This window comes from Nicotiana sylvestris, chromosome 11, assembly GCF_000393655.2.
Source record: "Nicotiana sylvestris chromosome 11, ASM39365v2, whole genome shotgun sequence".
Taxonomy (NCBI): domain Eukaryota; kingdom Viridiplantae; phylum Streptophyta; class Magnoliopsida; order Solanales; family Solanaceae; genus Nicotiana; species Nicotiana sylvestris.
This window is the reverse complement of record NC_091067.1, coordinates 94,194,552-94,215,079: the sequence shown is the minus strand read 5'-3', so window position 1 is coordinate 94,215,079 and position 20,528 is coordinate 94,194,552. Positions and strand designations below refer to the sequence as shown.

The window sequence follows — 20,528 nt, the reverse complement described above, 5'->3', positions numbered from 1 at the left end:
GCATGGACTTTTTATAGATAGGTTGCCCAAATCCCATAGTTATGAAGTCATTCTTGTGGTTGTGGACAGACTAAGTAAGTATGGGTACTTCATTCCCTTAAAGCATCTTTATACTGCCCAATCAATAGCCAAGGTATTCCTGGATAACATAGTGAAATTGCATGGTCTCCCAGACTCGATTGTTAGTGACAGAGATGCAGTATTTTTGAGTTCATTCTGGCAAGAGTTATTCTCAATACAAGGGGTACAATTGAACACTTCCTCAACCTATTATCCTCAGTCTGATGGGCAAACTGAAGTTCTAAACAGATGTTCGGAGACATATCTCCGATGTTTCTATAATGAAGACATCTCCAAATGGTATTCTTGGCTACCTATGGCTGAATACTGGTACAATACATCATACCATTTAGCTATTAAAACCTCCCCTTACGAAGTTCTATATGGCAGACCTCCTTACTTGCATCTTCCTTACTTACCAGGTGAATCAACCTCAGTTGAAGTTGACAATACACTGATCAATAGGGAGCTGAAGTTACAACTACCCAAACATCATTTGCTGAGAGCTCAACTAAAGATGAAACAACAAGCTGATGCTCACAGGAGTGACAGGCAATTTGCAGTAGGAGATTACGTTTATTTGAAGATCCAACCATATAAACAAGCTACCGCGTTAGCACAACCATTTCACAAGTTAGCAGCAAAGTATTATGGACCTTTTCAGATATCCAAAAGAGTAGGACTAGTTGCATATACCCTACTGTTTCCACTATAAGTCAAAATACACCCTACCATTCATGTATTACTCTTAAAGAAATGCCACCAACTACCCACTCAAATTGCCTACCCTCCCACCACTGATATAGCCAGCCCACATTGTCCAAAACCAGAGGCCATACTACAAAGAAGGATGGTAAAGAAGGGAAACAAAGCTATCGCACAAGGATTGGTGAAATGGGCAGGGTTACCTACTAATCATGCTACTTGGGAATTCTTAACTGTAGTGAAGGTTCAATTTCCTAATTTTGATCCTTGTGGTCAAGGATCTTCTGCAGGAGGGAGTATTGATACAAAAAATCCAGCTCGAAGTTAGTTGAATCAGTAAATGTTAGTTAGAGAAAAAATTTCATAAATCAGTTAGCTAGTTAAATGCCATGTCAGCAGAAGTTAGTTGGAGTTAGTTAACAAGTTGTTAGGAGAATAAATTTTGTTAGACAAGTTGTATTCATTCCCATTTTATATAAGTACATTTTAATATATAGAAATGAATAAGATTTGCATTATAAATTTTCTAAATACTCTCTTCTCTCATAATTCTCTCAAATCCACATCTTCTCTTTTCCGCCATTGCTGAAATTCTCGAACTTCTCCTCCTGAGTCGGCTGCTTAATCCTTGAGTTCTTTAGTGAATTCCTACAATTAAGCTATCATATTTCTTTGCTTTGGGTATGCATGCCTTCTAGTTAAAGTCATGTAACTTTATTAGATACTCCACGGTCTTAGCGTGGCATTTGGACTGGAGTTATATTATTTAAGTTATCATTGAGTTTCTATCAATAGATTATGGATTTGGTGATAGTTATTCCATATTTAATTATTAATTATGCTTTTGGACATGCACTTATTTTCTCTCAATGCTTGTATAAATAGTTAAATATAAGGAATATGGTTCGCCTGGGAGGTGGGAAGTGCTGGATGTCAATCACGTCTAGGGGGTAGTTTGGGACGTGACAAAATATAATGTTAGACCTATTCCTCTTGCAACCTTGAACGATGGTGGGGCAAACTTCCGCAGCCAACTGAGTTAATCCCACATCTTTGAGAAGGTAATGAGGCAAACCTCACCAAGGACAATACCTAAGGAGGGGTGTATATGACACTCTAGGTGAATCCCACATCGACAAAAAATGGGAGAGATGATGGGTATATCAGTACACAAGTATTAGACCCTAGTGACACATTTTAAAGCCGCGCGAGCTTAGGTGCAAAGCGAACAATATCTAGGTTGTTCCATATTGACACCTTTCTATATTTAGAAACTTGTAACTTTAACTTTCCTTTTTTCGGTTGACATAATTTGTCATGGGATTATTGTATACAAAAAGATATTTTTTGTTATCACTGTACTTTTGATATTTATACCAATTTAGCTCATGTATTCCTTTCTTAAACTCTGTGTTTATTCAAACTATGCCAAACAAATTGGGATGGAGGGAGTAACAAATTTGCTTGTCATCCATTGTGTTATACTCTGTTTGTATCACTTCCATATGATAAAAAAGAATTAAGTGGATTTTCAAATCATTAACAGAGTTGATCCACTATATTTATCAACAATCCAAGCTTCTCATTGTTTTCAAACTTTTAGGTTACACTTGATACTTCAAAAAGGGGGAAGAGTTGGGTTATACTTTTCGGTATCATGGTGTGGTTCGTGCCAACGTTTCACCCCAAATTTGGTAGAGGTGTACAATGAGCTCCTTCCCAAAGGAGAACTTAAAGTTGTTTTCCTTTCTGCTGATGAGGATGATGAGTCTTTCATGGGTTACTTATCCAAAATGCCATGGCCAGCGGTCCCTTTCTCTGATTCTGAAATCCGTGAATGTCTGGATGAGCTGTTTGCTGTTAAAGGAATACTCCTTGATGAAAATGGGAAGGTATTGACTGATGGTGGAGTTGAGACCATCCTTGAGTATGGGGTGGAAGGTTACCCTTTACTTCCTGAATGGGTTAAAGAAATTAAAGACCGGGAAGAAGCAGCTAAGAGGGATCAATCCTTGAAATCTATCTTACTCTCACAGTCACGAAATTTTGTATTTGCCGCTGATGGGAGGAAAGTCAGTTCAAATTGTTGTACCTTATGGAGTTCCTTACACTATGTTCTTTATGGTTTAATTCGTACTGTTGTTACAGTTGTTTCACTATGATTTAATATCTATCAGGTAGCAGTTTGTGAGCTTGAAGGCAAGACTGTAGGCCTTTATTTGTCGTTGGCCGCATTCAATGGATGCCTTTCTTTCACTCCAAAGCTGGTTGAAGTGTATAAAAAAGTTGAAGGAACTGGGAGAAAACTTTGAGACTCTGATGATTCCGCTTGATGATGATGAAGAGTCATTCAAACAAGCATTTGCTAACTTGCCTTGGTTTTCACTTCCCCTTGAAGGACAGGAGCTGCGAGAAGCTGAACTATCTGAACTTCCTACATTGGTGATCATTTCGCCAGATGGGAAGGCTCTTCATTCTAATGTAGCTGAAGCCACAGAGGAGCACGGCATCCAAGCATACCCTTTTACACCTGAGAGATTTGCAAAACTTGAGAAGATAGAGAAAGCTAATCGAGAAGCGCAGACACTTGAGTCAATTTTGGTTTCAGGAGATCATGATTTCGTCATTGGGAAGGATGGTGGTAAGGTGAGATGCTTATGTTTACTTTCATAATTTGGTAACTCTAGTTATATTAACGTGACTTTTTGATAACTCTGACTTTGCTAGTCGAGTTATCATCTATTTTTCTGATTTTAACATGAGATGTGCTCTTATGTATTTTTCTTTGCCAATCATACTGTAAACCATCTTCCATCCCATTTCTATTGATGTCTTTACCTGCCTTCCCACACTTACAGTCAGTCATCAGAGATTTTTCTTTGTAGATTCCAGTGTCTGCTCTTCTTGGGAAGAATGTTCTTCTTTACTTTTCTGCACACTGGTGTCCTCCGTGCCGTGCTTTCCGACCAAAGCTTACAGAAGCATATGACAATATTAAAGCGAATGATGATGCTTTAGAGGTTGTATTCATATCTAGTGATAGAGATCAGGCCTCCTTTGATGAACTTTTTGCCACAATGTCGTGGCTGGCTCTTTTCCTGTTGGTGATGAAAGGAAGGTGTGATTGAGTAGTCTGTTCAAAGTTCGTGGTATCCCCATGTTGGTTGCTATTAGGCCAACAGGCAGGACTGTTACAACTGAAGCCAGAAATCTTGTTATTTGTTTTGGTGTTGATGCTTATCCGTTCACAGAGGAGCGCGTGAAGCAGATTGAGGCACAATATGAGGAGATGGCAAAGGGGTGGCCTGAGAATGTGAATCACGCTCTCCATGAGCATGAACTCGTACTTACAAAGCGCTTGTTTTATAACTGTGATGGATGCAATGGCGAGGGACGAGTGTGGTCATTCTGTTGTGAAGAGTGTGAGTTTGATCTCTACCCCAAATGTGCTCTGGAGGAGAACAAGGGATGCAACATAGATGCAGAGGCAGAAGAAAAGGAGCTTGAAGAGGAGGAAATGAAATCAAATGAAGGGTGGATTTGCGATGGACAAGTTTGCTATAAAGCTTAGGGAGTTAGTTAAGTTGGTGGTTTGAATGAGTCTTATAATCAGGGGCGGATTTAGGGGGGTGTAAGGGAGTTTGCCAAAAAATTACACTGGTATAGGTAAAATCTGTTTTTTACCTCTATATATTAAGTTTTGAACCCCCTTAACACAACCCAAAAGTGTAGTTTAGTGGTCAAGGGGGTTCAAAACCTTCATAAGGTCCTAGGTTCAATTCCCACTATCTACAAAATTTTCTTTTTGAACCCCCTTCGTGGAGATTTTGCTTCCGCCACTGCTTATAATAACACTATTATGTTTAACATTATAAATAAAATATATTGTGGAATTATTTTGTGGTTAGTCAATCATGATTTCTCCTGTTTCCAGGTTCTGAGAATACCTGTTGATGGTGAAGGCAACAATTTACAAAATCATGATCCTCATTTCTGTCCTGTCTTCTTCAGAGGAAAGAGATTGTCTCATATGTAGAAACGTTGAACAGATGTAACTAGTAGTATGTCAAACATTTCTCATTAAAATTTACAAATGCTATTAGATAATATTGTTAAAATAGTGTTCATATCATCCAGTGAGAATGATATAACTTATTCAATGGCTACTTCAAGGAAATCCATGGCTTGTTGTTCCATTGTCTGAAGTTGAAGCAAGTAAGAACCTAAGAGCAGTTCGAAGGATTCCACATCTAGATGTATTTGATTGAATAGGCAAAATTTCAAGAAATGAAGGGCTTCTCTACGTGGTAGGAGTAAGGTGGCGTACTCACCATCCTTCCCATATCCTACTTGTGATTAGATATGCTGTTATTGTGGTGCTGAAGTTTACACGTGAAGGAAGTTATTTAAAGAGAGCTAAGAAAGAGTAGACCTTGGAGTGGAATTTTCTCTGAAAATCTTATTTGTATTGCATAGAGGAATTACAAAGTTCTCCTATTTATACTATTCTTAGGAGCAATCTAGTCATGTATAGGAACTTGAAACAACAAAAGTTACTTCGAAACATTTTAAGAAAACTACCTCTATAGCCCCTCAAACTTACACAAATGTCCCAAATAAATCTCAACTTACCAACCTTTAGCCATTAATCATAGACTTACCAAATCTAGCCAACAAAAATTGAAAAACCAAATAATAGGGTTCTTTCTCTCAAAGAATCACATGCAAAAATCACCTTTCATATTTTAAGCGTGATTATCAACACTAGATACAAGAAGAAAAGGAAATTGTATGGATGAGGTAGCAAATAAGGTGATGAAATACAAAAAATATATACAATATTCCAAAAATCTAAACAAAAAAGAAACTTTTTCAATGGGTATAGTTGAAATTCATTGAAAATATATAGATAAGTCAATCTACAAAATTTGAGGAAGATTGGAGGTGATTTGGACTGGGTTTTTTTTATCAAAATTCATAATTAAATCGAGTTCAAAAAAGCCTTCTTTGACACATGTATCAAACACGTGTCACGCATGTATCTCACACACAAGTATACATGGATATACATGTGATACACAATAGATACAAATATGGTACACAAATGATACACAGTGTGATACACATATCATTTCTCCAGATGGGAAGGCTCTTCATTCTAATGTAGCTGAAGCCATAGAGGAGCACGACATCCAAGCATACCCTTTTACACCTGAGAGATTTGCAAAACTTGAGAAGATAGAGAAAGCTAATCGAGAAGCGCAGACACTTGAGTCAATTTTGGTTTCTGGAGATCGTGATTTTGTTATTGGGAAGGATGGTGCTAAGGTGAGATACTTATGTTTACTTTCATAATTTGGTAACTCTAGTTATATTAACGTGACTTTTTGATAACTCTGACTTTACTAGTCGAGTTATCATCTTTTTTTTTCTGATTTTGACATGAGATGTGCTCTCATGTATTTTTCTTTGCCAATCATACTGTAAACCGGCTGTGACGACCCAAAGGGTCATCACCTGTTTTCTCCCCTTTTCCGTGCTTCCGAGGCCTTGAAAAACTCATTTTTAATTGCCTCGATTTGTGTGTGCAGTTTGGGCGGGTAACCGGAAAGCTTATATGTGAAATTCTGTGAAAAATGCTAAAATTTGGTATTAAAATGAGTAAAGTTGACTTTGTCAATATTTTGGGTAAACGGACTCGGACCCGTGATTTGACGGTCCCGGAGAGTCCGTAGAAAAATATGGGACTCGAGCGTATGCCCGGAATCGAAATCCGAGGTCCCGAGCCCAAGAAATGAATTTTTAAAAGAAATTATTTTTCTGAAATTTATTTGGAAATTTGAAATGAAAATGGATTAGAAAGCATTGGTATCGGGCCCGTATTTTAGTTCCGGCATCCGGTACAGGTCTTATATGTGGTTTAAGCGCTTTCTGTGAAATTTGGTTGAAATCGGACGTCATTTGACGTGTTTCGGACCTAAAACTCTAAGTTTGAAAGTTTATGAAGTTTGATAAAAAAAGTGATGATTTTGAGGCTTGATTCATTGATTTTGATGTTATTTTGGCGATTTGATCGCTCGAGTAAGTTCGTAGGATGTTATTGAGTTAGTATGTGTGTTTGGTTAGGATCCTCGAGGGCTCGGGAGTTATTCGGAGGCGGTTCGGGGTGTTTTTGGCCTTAGGAAGTGTTGCAGAATTTCTGCAGTCAGTGCCCAGTCATTTTCTTCTATGCGATGCGCATAGGTAAGTCTGCGATTGCATAGAGTTATTTTGGAGTCGCCCAGTTTTGTTCTATGCGATCGCGTTATAGGCCATGCGATCGCATACCTCTACAAACTCATTCTATGCGATCGCACACTCCCTTCTGCGATCGCAATTCACAAAAGGCCCAGCCCCACTTTAACCCTCTATGCGATCGCACTTGTCTTCCCGCGATCGTAGTGACCAGCCTACCTTACCCTATGCGATCGCATTCCCTTTCCCGAGATCGCATAGGGCAATTCCGCCCAGTTATTTTAAAAGTCCAAAACAGACCCATTACGGGAGTTCTACCATTTTTCATAAAACTTGTCTTCTCCAAGCTCTAAGGGCGATTTTTGAAGCTCTTCTTCATCAAAGTCTTTTGGGTAAGTAATTTTCCACCTATTTCCTTCACTCTTCTTCATTAATTACTGAAATCCTGGACCTAAATCATGAAATCAAAGTAGAAATTAGGGGTTTTGGGAAGAGTTAGGTTTTGGGGAATTTTGAGTGATTCAACCTTAATTTGGGGTCGGATCTTAAAATAAATTATATATTTGAACTCGTGGGGTTATGGGTAATCGGGTTTTGGTCCGAGCCTCGTGTTTGGACCATGTGGGCCCGGGGTCGAATTTTGGTATTTTTGGAAGAATGTTAGGAACTTCATATCTGAGCTATGGGATTTTGCTATTGAGTCTTTATTGATACTATTGAATTAATTATGCCTAGATATAGTTGTTTCGGAGTCGGATTATAAAGGAAAGGCGGTATTTAAGGGTTGATTGCTATTCTTTGGACCGAGGTAAGTGTTTGTTCTAACTTTGGTTTGAGGGAATAGGATTAGAGTGTTGTTGCTATTTGCTAATCGTTGAGTACGGTATATAGCCATGGTGACGAGTATCTATACACTGGAGTCTAGCATGACTGTGAGTCTTATTTGTGTTTATTCGGATTTTGTGATACCTCTTCCTTGTTAAATTGATAAATTTCATATAATGTGAAAAGTTTGAAGAAGAATTATGAATTGTACATACTTGGAGCATTGGCTCGAGTTATATTATAAAGCGTGAAAGTATATGAAATGATTGAACCCCTTTGGAGCGTTGGCTCAGGTGATAAAGTGAGGTGAGAAGTAAAAGTGATAGAAAGAGAAAGAGTTATTGAATTGTTCCCTTGCCGGGATGTTTGTTGCTTTGTTGATTACCTCTTTTGCCGGTATGTTTGTTGCTTTGTTGATTATCTCCCTTGCCGGGATGTTGGAATTTATTAATTTTGTTCCCTTGCCGGGATTTAACTATTTAATTGTGTTCCCTTGCCGGGATTCCTATTATTATTTTTTTCACTTCCTTGCCCCTTTGTTTGTGATTGTTGTTTGGGTGAGGAAGAGCGATAAAGCACGAAGGGTGATGCCGTGCATTGTTTGTTATTGTGAGGAAAGAGTGTAAAAGTACGAAGGGTCATTCCATGCCATGTTTTGAATATTAAAGCACGAAGGGTCATTCCGTGCCACGTTTTGAATATTTATGCACGAAGGGTCATTCCGTGCCATGTTTTGAATATTTAAGCACGAAGGGTCATTCCGTGCCACGTTTTGAATATTTATGCACGAAGGGTCATTCTGTGCCTTGATATGAGAGTTTATGTGAGGAAAAGTACGAAGGTTAATGTCGTGTACCTTATATGATTGTTTTGGTGAGAACGAGAGTAAAAGCACGAAGGTTAATACCGTGAAACTGTTGATTAACCTGTTCTCCTTAACTATTGCTATTGTATAGTTTTTTTCTTATCTATCTGTTGACTTTATATCTGAACTGCTACATCCCCATAGCATGCTCCCCCCTCTTAGCTGTTTAAATTTTGTATATTTCCTTTTATTGCATATATCTGCACAAGTTGTTTTTGGTAGGTCCTGTCTAGCCTCGTCACTACTTCGTCGGGGTTAGGCCAGACACTTACCAGCACATGGGGTCGGTTGTGCTGATGCTACACTCTGTGCATCTTTTTGCACAAATCCAGGAGCAGCTTTTGGACAGCAGTAGGAGCATTGGGAGCTGAACTTCAGTCCAGAGATTTTCCGAGGTAGCCTTGCAAACGTCCGCATGGCCCGGAGTCTCTCTTATCTTTGTTTTTCGTTTGATTTCCTTTGCATCAGATCAGATAGAATTGTATTTTATTCAGACTTGTATTTAGCATTCTGTAGAAGTTCGTGAGTTAGTGACATCAGACTCTGGGTAGAGATGTATTTAGACTTCCGCATTTGATTTCAGTTATCTAAGTTTAAAGACTTCCGCTTTATTTAATTGTCTCGCTTATTTATATTGTTGCGAATGCTATCGGAAATGTTTTAATACTTGGCTGGCCTAGCTCCTATAGTAGGCGCCAACACGACTCCCGATGGTGGGAATACGGGTCGTGACAAGTTGGTATCAGAGCACTAGGTTACTTAGATCTCACAACTCACGGACAAGCTCAGTAGAGTCTGAAGGATCGATACAGAGACGTCTGTATTTATCCCGTAGAGGCTACTGAGTTAGGAAAACTTCACATTTGTTCTTTCTTGTCGTGCGGTTCTGTTTCCCCAATACTGATTGAATTTCTACTCTGTTCTTTCGTAGATGGTGAGAACATGCACTTCCTCATCGACCGCGCAGTAGCCCGAACCCTCAGCAGTAGCTCCTATTAGGGGCAGGGGGCGAGGCCGAGGCAGGGGCAGAGCTCAACCCCGAGCAACAGTTCCAGAGGTGGAGCCTCATGTTGATTATGATGAGGAGGTTCTAGCTCCAGCAGCTCCGCTGGGCCCAACTCAGGTCCTAGAGGGTTTCATTGCCACCGCGGTTCTTTAGGACGCTTTGGTCAGATTGGTAGGCCTCATGGAGAGTGTCACTCGAGCGGGTTTACTTCCAGTAGCACCAGCCACTTCTCAGGCTGGAGGAGGGGTTCATACTCCTGCTACACATACTCCGGAGCAGGTAGCTCCCCAGGTTCAGGTTACGGTGGTTCAGCCAGCAGTGGCAGTTCAGCCAGGTACAGCGGCTCAGACCGGCGATGGTGCGGCTATGTCCGCCGATGCTCTATGGAGATTGGATCGATTTACCAAGCTATTCACTACCACATTCTGCGGTGCTTCTTTAGAGGATCCCCATGATTTCTTATATAGATGCCACGAGGTTCTTCGGAACATGGGTGTTGTGGAGACCAATGGGGTCGATTTTGCCATCTTTCGTCTATCTGGATCCGCCAAGACTTGGTGGAGGGACTAATGCTTAGCCAGACCAGCAGGGTCGCCGTCTTTGACTTGGGACCAGTTTGCAAAGTTATTTTTGGAGAAGTTTCTCCCAGTCACTCAGAGGGAGGCTCTTCGCAGGCAGTTCGAGTGCCTCCAGTAGGGCTCTATAATAGTCACCCAGTAAGAAACTAGGTTCATCGATCGAGCTCGCCATGCTCTTGTCATACTTCCCACCGAGAGGGAGAGGGTGAGAAGGTTTATTGATGGCCTTATTCAGCCGATTCGTCTTCAGATGGCCAAGGAGGCCGGGAGTGATATCACATTTTAGGAGGTGGCCAATGTGGCCCGCAGAGTTGAGATGGTTCTATCACAGGGAGGTGGTCATGGGTCGGATAAGAGGCCCCGTCATTCAGGCAGATTCAGTGGTACCTCGTCTGGAGGTAGAGATTCGTATGGTAGAGGTCATCCTCCTAGGCCCTTTCAGTTAGCTCTCTAGGTCTCTCATGGTAACCCAGGTGGTAGTGTTTCTCAACCATATTATTCTGAGCAATAGTCCTTCAGTACACCACTAGCTCCCATCAGTGCACCACCACTTCAGAGCTTCAGGGGAGGACATTCAGGTCAACAGGTCCAGCAGTCTCCGCAACCGAGGGCTTGTTATGGTTGTGGTGACCCGAGTCACATTGTTATATTTTTCCCTCGAGCTTCGGGTAGTTCTCAGCAATAGGGTCCTCGTCCTATGATTCAGGCACCAGTTGCTCCACAGCCTGCCCAGCCAGCTAGAGGCGGGGGTAGAGGACGTAGAGGTGGAGGTAGAGGTCATAGAGGTGGATCTCACACCGCCAGAGGTGGGGGTCAGCCAGCAGCCGATCGTCCTAGGGATATGATTCAGGGAGGTGGGGCCCAGCCCCGATGTTATGCTTTGCTAGCCAAGCCAGAGGCTGAGTCATCCGATGATGTTATTACAGGTACTATTCTGGTCTGTGATAGAGATGCTTCAGTGCTATTTGACCCTGGATCTACGTATTCATATGTGTCGTCCTATTTTGCACCCTACTTGGTTATGCCTAGTGAAGCCTTGAGTATTCCTGTATATGTATCTACACCAGTGGGTGATTCTATAATGGTTGATCGGGTTCATCGTTCCTGTGTTGGGGTGTTTAGGGGTCTTGAGACCCGTGTTGATTTATTTCTCTTAGATATGGTGGATTTCGATGTTATATTAGGGATGGATTGGTTGTCCCCGTATCATGCGATCTTGGATTGTCATGCCAAGACTGTGATATTAGCCTTACCGGATTTGCCCCGTTTAGAGTGGAGAGGGACTACTGGTCATTCTACCGGCAGTGTTATTTCATATGTGAAGGCTCGGCGTATGGTCGAGAAGGGGTGTTTGGCCTATTTGGCTTATGTTCGTGATTCCAGTGCCGAGGTCCCCTCTATTGATTCTGTGCCCGTGGTTCGTGAGTTTCCTGAGGTTTTCCCTTCAGACTTGCCAGGGATGCCACCCGATAGGGATATTGATTTTTGCATCGATCTGGCTCCGGGCACTCAGCCCATTTCTATTCTGCCATATCGCATGGCCTCGCTAGAGTTGAAGGATCAGTTGCAGGATTTGCTTGAGAAGGGTTTCATTAGACCCAGCGTTTCGCCTTGGGGTGCGCCAGTGTTGTTTGTGAAGAAAAAGGATGGCTCGATGAGAATGTGCATTAATTACCGACAATTGAATAAGGTTACAATTAAGAATAAGTATCCACTGCTGAGGATTGATGATTTGTTCGATCAGCTTCAGGGTGCCAAGTTATTTTCAATGATTGATTTGAGATCTGGCTACCATCAGTTGAGAATTAGGGCATCTGATGTCCCTAAGACAGCATTCCGCACTCGGTACGGGCATTATGAGTTCTTGGTTATGTCATTTGAGTTGACCAATGCCCCAGCAGCCTTTATGGATTTGATGAACCGAGTGTTCAGGCCTTATTTGGACTCGTTCGTGATAGTCTTCATTGATGATATTTTGATATATTCCCGTAGTCGGGAGGAGCACGAGCAGCATCTTAGATTGGTTCTTCAGACCTTAAGGGATAGTCAGTTATATGCTAAGTTCTCGAAGTGCGAGTTCTGGTTGAGCTCAGTTGCATTTCTGGGTCATGTTGTATCAGCAGAGGGTATTCAGGTTTATCCAAAGAAGATTGAGGCAGTCAAGAACTGGCCTAGACCAGCATCAACCACAGAGATTCAGAGTTTCTTAGGATTGGCAGGCTACTATCGTCGGTTCGTGGAGGGGTTCTCATCTATTGCAGCCCCGATGACCAGGTTGACCCAGAAGGGAGCCCAGTTCTGATGGTCGGACGAGTGTGAGTCGAGCTTTCAGAAGCTCAAGACAGCTTTGACTACGGTACCGGTATTGGTTTTGCCCATATGTTCAGGGCTTTATACAGTCTATTATGATGCATCTCGTATTGAACTTGGTGCAGTGTTGATGCAGGATGGCAAGGTCATTGCCTATGCTTCGAGGCAGTTGAAGGTTCATGAGAAGAACTATCCAGTGCATGATTTGGAGTTGGCAGCCATTGTTCACGCATTGAAGATTTGGAGGCACTATCTGTATGGCGTGGCGTGTGAGGTATTCACAGATCATAAAAGCCTTCAGTATTTGTTCGAGCAAAAGGAGTTGAATTTGAGGCAGAGGAGTTGGTTGGAGTTGTTGAAAGATTATGACATCACTATCCTATATCACCCAGGAAAGGCCAATGTGGTGTCCGATGCCTTGAGTAGGAAGTCAGCCAGTATGGGCAGTCTTGCTTATATTCCGGTCGGTGAGAGACCGCTTGCTTTGGACGTTCAGGCTTTGGCCAATCGTCTTATGAGGCTGGATATTTCTGAGCCTAGCAGGGTGTTAGCTTGCACGGTTGCTCGTTCTTCATTATTAGAACGTATTCGTGAGCGGCAGTTTGATGATCCCCATTTGTGTGTCCTGAGAGACACGGTGCAGCGTGGAGGTGCCAAGAAGGTGACTTTAGGTGATGATGGTGTTTTGAGATTGCAGGGGCGAGTTTGTGTGCCCAATGTTGATGGGATTCGAGAGTTGATCTTAGAGGAGGCCCGTAGCTCCCGGTACTCTATTCATCCGGGCACCGCGAAGATGTACCAGGATTTGCGGCAGCATTATTGGTGGCGTAGAATGAAGAAGGATATCGTTGCCTATGTGGCTTGGTGTTTGAATTGTCAACAGGTTAAGTATGAGCATTAGAGGCCTGGTGGTTTATTTCAGAGGATTGAGCTTCCCGAGTGGAAGTGGGAGCGGATCACTATGGATTTCGTTGTTGGGCTCCCGCAGACTCGGAGGAAGTTCGACGTAATTTGGGTCATTGTTGATAGGCTGACCAAGTCAGCGCATTTCATTCCTGTGGCAGTCTCCTATTCATCCGAGAGGTTAGCTGAGATCTATATTCGGGAGATTGTTCGCCTTCATAGTGTGCCAGTATCTATCATTTCGAACTGAGGTACCCAGTTTACCTCGTGTTTATGGAGAGCAGTTCAACGAGAGTTAGGCACCCAGATTGAGTTGAGTACAGCATTTCATCCTCAGACAGACGGCCAGTCCGAGCGGACTATTCAGATATTGGAGGATATGCTCCGAGCTTGTGTCATTGACTTTGGAGGTTCGTGGGATCAATTCTTACCTTTAGCAGAGTTGCGTACAACAACAGCTACCAGTCCAGCATTTAGATGGCTCCTTATGAGGCGATGTCGGTCTCCAGTCGGATGGTTTGAGCTGGGAGAGGCTCGGTTATTGGGTACAGATCTGGTTCAGGAGGCCTTGGATAAGGTCCGGATTATTCAGGATAGGCTTCGTACAGCTCAGTCCAGGCAGAAGACTTATACAGACCGCAAGGTTAGAGATGTTGCTTTTATGGTTGGTGAGCGAGTATTGCTCCGTGTGTCCCCTATGAAGGGCGTGATGAGATTCGGGAAGAAGGGCAAGCTTAGCCCTAGGTTCATTGGTCCATTTGATATTCTTGATCGAGTGGGAGATGTGGCTTATAGACATGCATTGCCACTGAGATTATCAGTCGTACATCCAGTGTTTCATGTGTCCATGCTTCGGAAATATCACGGCGATCCATCGCACGTGTTAGATTTCAGCACTGTCCAGTTGGACAAGGACTTATCTTATGAGGAGGAGTCGGTAGTTATTCTAGACCGGCAGGTTCGCTAGTTGAGGTTGAAGAGTTTTCCTTCGGTTCGTGTTCAGTGGAGAGGTCAGCCTCCTGAGGCACCGACTTGGGAGTCCGATTCCGATATGCGGGGCCGTTATCCTCACCTTTTCCCCGACTCAGGTACTTCCTTCTTATGTCCGTTCAAGGACGAACGATTGTTTTAGAGGTGGAGAATGTGATGACCCTCACCTATTTTCTCCCTTTTTCCGTGCTTCCGAGGCCTTGAAAACCTCATTTTTAGGTGTCTCAATTTGCATGCGCAGTCCGGGCGCATAGCCGGAAAGCTTATATGTGAAATTCTATGAAAAATACTAAAATTTGGTATTAAAATGAGTAAAGTTGACTTTGGTCAACATTTTGGGTAAACGGACCCGGACCCGTGATTTGACGGTCTCGGAGGGTCTGTAGAAAAATATGGGACTCGGGCGTATGCCCGGAATCGAAATCCGAGGTCCCGATCCAGAGAAATAAATTTTTAAAAGAAATTATTTTTCTGAAATTTATTTTGAAATTTGAAATGAAAATGGATTAGAAAGCGTTGGTATTGGGCCCATATTTTTGTTCTGGCGCCCGATACAGGTCTTATCTGTGGTTTAAACGCTTTATGTGAAATTTGGTTGAAATCGGACGTCATTTGACGTGTTTCGGACCTAAAACTCTAAGTTTGAAAGTTTATGAAGTTTGATGAAAAAGTGATGATTTTGAGGCTTGATCATTGATTTTGATGTTATTTTGGCGATTTAATCGCTCGAGTAAGTTCGTAGGATGTTATTGAGTTAGTGTGTGTGTTTGGTTAGGAGCCTCGAGGGGTCGGGAGTTATTCGGAGGCGGTTCGGGGTGTTTTTGGCCTTAGGAAGTGTTGCAGAATTTCTGCAGTCAGTGCCCAGTCATTTTCTTCTATGCGATCGAGTAGAGTTATTTTCGAGTCACCCAGTTTTGTTCTATGCGATCGCATTATAGGCCATGCGATCGCATACCTCTACCAACTCATTCTATGCGATCGCACACTCCCTTCTGCGATCGCAATTCACAAAAGGCCCAGCCCCACTTTGACCCTCTATGCGATCGCACTTGTCGTCCCGTGATCGCAGTGACCAGCCTACCTTACCTTATGTGATCGCATTCACTTCCCGCGATCGCATAGGGCAATTCTGCCCAGTTATTTTAAAAGTCCAAAATAGACCCAATACGGGAGTTCTACCTTTTTTCATAAAAGTTGTCTTCTCCAAGCTCTAAGGGCGATTTTTGAAGCTCTTCTTCATCAAAGTCTTTTGGGTAAGTAATTTTCCACCTATTTCCTTCACTCTTCTTCATTAATTACTGAAATCCTAGATCTAAATCATGAAATCAAAGTAGAAATTAGGGGTTTTGGGTAGAGTTAGGTTTTTGGGAATTTTGAGTGATTCAACCTCAATTTGGGGTCGGATCTTAAATTAAATTATATATTTGAACTCATGGGTTATGGGTTATCGGGTTTTGATCCGTGCCTCGTGTTGGGAACATGTGGGCCCGAGGTCGAATTTTGGTATTTTTGGAAGAATGCTAGGAACTTCATATCTGAGCTATGGGATTTTGCTATCGAGTCTTTATTGATACTATTGAATTAATTATGCCTAGATATCGTTGTTTCGGAGTCGGATTATAAAGGAAAGGAGGTATTTGAGGGTTGATTGCTATTCTTTGGACCGAGGTAAGTGTTTGTTCTAACTTTGGTTTGAGGGAATAGGATTAGAGTGTTGTTGCTATTTGCTAATCGTTGAGTACGGTGTATAGGCATGATGACGAGTATCTATACACCGGAGTCTAGCATGACCATGAGTCTTATTTGTGTTTATTCGGATTTTGTGATACCTCTTCCTTGTTAAATTGATAAATTTCATATAATGTGAAGAGTTTGAAGAAGAATTATGAATTGTACATACTTGGAGCATTGGCTCGAGTTATATTATAAAGCGTGAAAGTATATGAAATGATTGAACCCCTTTGGAGCGTTGGCTCAGGTGATAAAGTGAGGTGAGAAGTAAAAGTGATAGAAAGAGAAAGAGTTATTGAATTGTTCCCTTGCCGGGATGTTTGTTGCTTTGTTGATTATTTCCCTTGCCGGGATGTTTGTTGATTTGTTGATTATCTCCCTTGCCGGGATGTTGGAATTTATTAATTTTGTTCCCTTGCCGGGATTTAACTGTTTAATTGTGTTCCCTTGCCAGGATTCCTATTATTATTTTTTCACTTCCTTGCCCCTTTGTTTGTGATTGTTGTTTGGGTGAGGAAGAGCGATAAAGCACGAAGGGTGATGTCGTGCATTGTTTGTTATTGTGAGGAAAGAGTGTAAAAGCATGAAGGGTCATTCCATGCCATGTTTTGAATATTTAAGCAAAGGGTCATTCCGTGCCACGTTTTGAATATTTATGCACGAAGGGTCATTCCGTGCCATGTTTTGAATATTTAAGCACGAAGGGTCATTCCGTGCCACGTTTTGAATATTTATGCACGAAGGGTCATTCCGTGCCTTGATATGAGAGTTTATGTGAGTAAAAGTACGAAGGTTAATGTCGTGTACCTTATATGATTGTTTTGGTGAGAACGATAGTAAAAGCACGAAGGTTAATACCGTGCAACTATTGATTAACCCGTTCTCCTTAACTATTGCTATTGTACAGTTTTTTTTCTTATCTATCAGTTGACTTTATATCTGAACTGCTATATCCCCATAGCATGCTCCCCCCTCTTAGCTGTTTAAATTCTATATATTTCTTTATATTGCATATATCTGCACAGGTTGTTTTTGGTAGGTCCTGTCTAGCCTCGTCACTACTTCGCCGGGGTTAAGCCAGATACTTACCAGTGCATGGGGTCGGTTGTGCTGATGCTACACACTATGCATCTTTTTGCACAGATCCAGGAGCAGCTTTTGGACAGCAGTAGGAGCATTGGGAGCTGACTTCAGTCCAGAGATTTTTCGAGGTAGCCTTGCAGACGTCCGCATGGCCCGGAGTCTCTCTTATCTTTGTTTTTTGATTGATTTCCTTTGCATCGGATCAGACAGTATTGTGTTTTATTCAGACTTGTATTTAGAATTCTGTAGAAGTTCGTGAGTTAGTGACACCAGACTCTGGGTAGAGATGTATTTAGACTTCCGCATTTGATTTCAGTTATCTAAGTTTAAAGACTTCTGCTTTATTTAATTGTCTCATTTATTTATATTGTTGCGAATGTTATCGGAAATGTTTTAATACTTGGATGGCCTAGCTCCTATAGTAGGCGCCATCACGACTCCCGATGGTGGGAAATCCGGGTCGTGACTCCAGCTTCCATCCCATTTCTGTTGATGTCTTTACCTGCCTTCCCACACTTACAGTCAGTCATTAGAGATTTTTCTTTGTAGATTCCAGTGTCTGCTCTTGTTGGGAAGAATGTTCTTCTTTACTTTTCTGCACACTGGTGTCCTCCGTGCCGTGCTTTCCTACCAAAGCTTATAGAAACAAATAACAAGATTAAAGCGAATGATGATTCTTTAGAGGTTGTATTCATATCTAGTGACAGAGACCAGGCCTCCTTTGATGAATTTTTTGCCACAATGTCGTGGCTGGCTCTTCCCTTTGGTGATGAAAGGAAGGTATGATTGAGTAGTCTATCCAAAGTTCGTGGTATCCCCATGTTGGTTGCTATTAGGCCAACAAGCAGGACTGTTACAACTGAAGCCAGAAATCTAGTTATTTGTTTTGGTGCTGATGCTTATCCGTTCACAGAGGAGCGCGTGAAGCAGATTGAGGCACAATATGAGAAGATAGCAAAGGGTTGGCCTGAGAATGTGAATCACGCTCTCCATGAGCATGAACTTGTACTTACAAAGTCCTTGTTTTATAACTGTGATGGATGCAATGGCGAGGGACGAGTGTGGTCATTCTATTGTGAAGAGTGTGATTTTGATCTCCACCCCAAATGTGCTCTGGAAGAGAACAAGGGATGCAACATAGATGCAGAGGTAGAAGAAAAGGAGCTTGAAGATGAGGAAATGAAATCAAAATAAGAGTGGATTTGCGATGGAGAAGTTTGCTATAAAGCTTAGGGAGTTAGTTAAGTTGGTGGTTTGAATGAGTCTTATAATCAGGGGCGGATTTAGGGGGTGGAAGGGAGTTTGCCAAAAAATTACACTGGTATAGGTAAAATCTGTTTTTTACCTCTATATATTAAGTTTTGAACCCCCTTAACACAACCCAAAAGTGTAGTTTAGTGGTCAAGGGGTTCAAAACCTTCATAAGGTCCTAGGTTCAATTCCCACTAGCTACAAAATTTTCTTTTTGAACCCCCTTCGTGGAGATCCTGCCTCTGCCACTGCTTATAATAACACTATTATGTTTAACATTATAAATAAAATATATTGTGGAATTATTTTGTGGTTAGTCAATCATGATTTCTCCTGTTTCCAGGTTCTGAGAATACCTGCTGATGGTGAAGGCAACAGTTTACAAAATCATGATCCTCATTTCTGTCCTATCTTCTTCATAGGAAAGAGATTATCTCATATGTAGAAACGTTGAACAGATGTAACTAGTTGTATGTCAGACATTTCTTATTAAAATTTGCAAATGTTGATATTGTTAAAATAGTGTTCATCTCATCTAGTGAGAATGATGTAACTTATTCAATGGCTACTTCAAGGAAATCCATGGCTTGTTGTTCCATTGTCTGATGTTGAAGCAGGTAAGAACCTAAGAGCAGTTCGAAGGATTCCACATCTACCTGTATCTGATTGAATAGGAAAAATTTCAAGAAATGAAGGGCTTCTCTACGAGGTCGGAGTAAGGTAGCGTACTCACCATCCTTCCCAGATCCTACTTGTGATTAAATATGTTGCTATTGTGGTTGTGAGCACGTGATTTTTGCTTCACACGACAATCGCTCCAAAAAGAAATAAAAAATATATAATTGGCCCCGCTGTACAATTTCGGATTTCTGTGCGGCACCTTGTGGATTTATTTGTGATTTTGGCCCATTCTTATTTATTTACTTTATTAAAATAAAGTTCAAAAAATATATATGTGTCCTGCGTAATTCAAACCGTAATTCGGTCATTAAATAGAAAATCGTGAATAGGCATTTTTCGTCCGTGATTTTGTTTGGTTTGACTTTACCGGTTTTGAAATACTTTAGTATGTGCGCAAATAATTATATTTGAGTGTGTATTTAATTTTAATTTGATTTTTTTTAGTTTTGTTTTAAAACAAATAAGAAAAGAAATAAAAAATATAAAAAAAATAAAAAAAAAAAGAGAGAAAGAAAAGGCCCTTCCGGACTTGGGCCAATTTGTTAAAATTGGCCCAACGAACTCAGCCCAAGCGGACAGCCCAAGCCACCAGTCCAAACAGCCCACCCCCAGGCCATGAAACGACGTAGTTTAACATCAAAGCTACGTCGTTTCGATGCCAACCCATCATAACCGTTTAAACCGAGCCGATCCAACGGTCCAAGATCAATCCCCATAACCCACCAATAAACCCGACCCGTCTCACCCGGACCGACCCTAACCCTTCACCCTTGGAACGACGTCGTTCCCTGTTAGCCGAAGGATCCTGGCCCTTCATCTCGTCTCATCCAACGGCCAGGATCCACTTGCCCACTAACTATATAAGTACATAACACTACCCTACCCCCCCTATCCAATACCCCGGCTGCTTCGTCTCCCCAAACGAACAGCCCTAAAACCCTAGCCGCCTCTGCATACTTCCGCCATGAAAGCCGGCGGCATGGATGCCGGTGACCTTCCCTTGAACACCATAGGACCCCCAGGCCATCCTGAACCCAAATCTACCAACCCCATGTTTCGAATCACCCCCCAGGTCCTCGAATCTTCATTCGAAGATTCGAGTCAAAACTCGATCTGACCCAACCAACCCCAGTTTTGTACCAGATACTCCCCAGACCCCCCTCGTGACCGAACCATACTTGGTTTGGTCCGAATCTAACCAGGGAAACATGAATCCCGGATCTGAGTTTTGGAACTTTGTAGTTCCTCGTCACTAGTTCATACCCGTTCGAGCCAAGAAATTAAGGTCCAAGGGACCTTAATCGAA

The 20,528-nt window shown here is 41.9% G+C and overlaps 2 pseudogenes; both read left to right on the top strand.

Annotated features, from left to right (window-relative positions):
- Positions 1-910: 910 nt before the first annotated feature.
- LOC104230450 (probable nucleoredoxin 1) lies at positions 911-4,336 on the top strand (annotated as a pseudogene).
- Positions 4,337-4,858: 522 nt separating this feature from the next.
- Positions 4,859-18,523, top strand: LOC104230451 (probable nucleoredoxin 1; annotated as a pseudogene).
- Positions 18,524-20,528: the final 2,005 nt, after the last annotated feature.